This window comes from Aplysia californica, unplaced genomic scaffold (assembly GCF_000002075.1).
Source record: "Aplysia californica isolate F4 #8 unplaced genomic scaffold, AplCal3.0 scaffold00041, whole genome shotgun sequence".
Lineage (NCBI taxonomy): Eukaryota > Metazoa > Mollusca > Gastropoda > Aplysiida > Aplysiidae > Aplysia > Aplysia californica.
In genome coordinates, this window is record NW_004797311.1 from 1,325,902 (window position 1) to 1,327,603 (window position 1,702).

At 44.8% G+C, this 1,702-nt stretch overlaps 1 protein-coding gene across 1 annotated transcript in view; it reads right to left on the reverse strand.

Annotated features, from left to right (window-relative positions):
* LOC101860479 overlaps nt 1-1,383 on the reverse strand; it is a 19,983-nt gene extending 18,600 nt beyond the window's left edge. The window contains exon 1 of the mRNA XM_035968139.1: nt 651-1,383. The gene's annotated coding sequence lies outside the window, so the exon portion shown is untranslated. The remainder of the gene's footprint in view (nt 1-650) is intronic.
* Between the last annotated feature and the right edge of the window lie 319 nt (nt 1,384-1,702).

Genomic DNA, 1,702 nt, shown 5'->3' on the forward strand with positions numbered 1-1,702 from the left:
GGGTTTCAGACCTGAAAAAAAATAAGGTGGGGGGCCCCCCCCCCCCCCCCCCTCATTTTACCATAATTTGATGTTTTGCAGTTGTTAGGCATTAGGTTTCATATCTTAGCCTTAGCTCGCCGCCTCAAACGAGGTTTGATAGCTCTAGATCTAGATCTAGAGATTAGATATTAGTTAGAAATCTAGATCTAGATCTAGATCTAGATCTAGATCTAGATCTAGATCTAGATCTAGAATATAGATCTAGAATATAGATCTAGGCTCAAATAAGGGGGGTGGGAACTACTGATCAGAAATCTAGATTTAGATCTAGATCTAGATATAGATCTAGATCTAGATCTAGATCTAAATCTAGATATAGATCTCTAGATCTATATCTAGATCTAGATAAGATTCTAGAATAATCTAATATTGCCGAACAACACAGTTAGACTAACGTTCGATTCTTCTTCTCCGCTGTATCAATCATCTGGCCTCCTTGTTCACAGCCTGAACAGTGATTCAGCATCATTCTGTCCTGTTTTCCATCTAGATTTCTAGATTCTAGATCTAGATTTAGAATCTAGATCTAGATCTAGATCCCTAGATTTTCAGATCTAGATTCTCGCTAATATTTAGATTGTAGAGTCAAGAGACAGCAACCGACTTACCAAATTCGATCGTTGTATCGTGATGATTGCGATGAAATCCAAAGGGACAACACCCCGTAGCCTACACAGCACAGAAGCACATGAACGAACAACGTGTGTGTGTAAGCCAAGACAAAACCCTCAGTGAATCTGCAGGCTTTCACATGCACAGTGAATTTCTGCGATTCATTCGCAAACAAAATATTCGGGGAACTCTGAAAAGTGTCCGAGACCTTGAAGTCACGACACCTCACCGTGTCGCATCCGTGTCGAGTCGTTCAGCAGCCAGTCAAAACACTGGGCCTAGCCGCGGGTTTCGCTACGCACGCTTACTGCCCCCCGTGACCTCTCACCGATTTTCTCACAGACCGACACGGCACGAGGTGGACTCGTCGACTGTTCTGCTTCAACTCTCAAGGTAGAGGTCAGCCATCAATCGAAGACTGTTCCATGACTGCGCGGTTTGTACTGTGCACGGACGCTTTCCGGGGTTGCACGGTTGAGTCGTTTCCCTACGAACTCACTCTTCAAAACGCTGTGTCTCCTGCATGAACAAACGCTTTCCGCCTCCCAACTGTCATAAAAATTTTACAACTCTCTTTCTGATGTAATTCTAGATCTATTCTTATTAATTAAAAGATTTTCTTTCAGGCACTAAAAGCGCGAAATTCGCTCCCAAATCAAAATGATCACCATAACATCAATGAAAAGTCTTAAAGGGGGCTCCCGTGGCCTTAGAGGTTAAGGTGTTGGCCTCTCATTCAAAGGTCCCGGGTTCGAATCCGGGTAGCGACCGAAAAATTTTCTTCTCTAAAACTGTCTCCTGTCACCTCCTTTCCTGTTCTCTAGCAATGTTCTGTCGTCTGCTTTCATTTCCACTTTCTGCCCCCACCCCCTCACCTCCTTTGTCCCCTCCTCTGGGCTCCTGACTCTTTCTGCAGCCTTTCTACTGCTACTCCTTGGCTCCTCCTTACTGCTGTCTTTCTGCCACACCCCTGATCTTCTGGTAGGAAAGATCTACACCTAGCCTTCTCGGACAAGGGCGAAAAATCTCGGAGGGCCCGTGTGCAAGT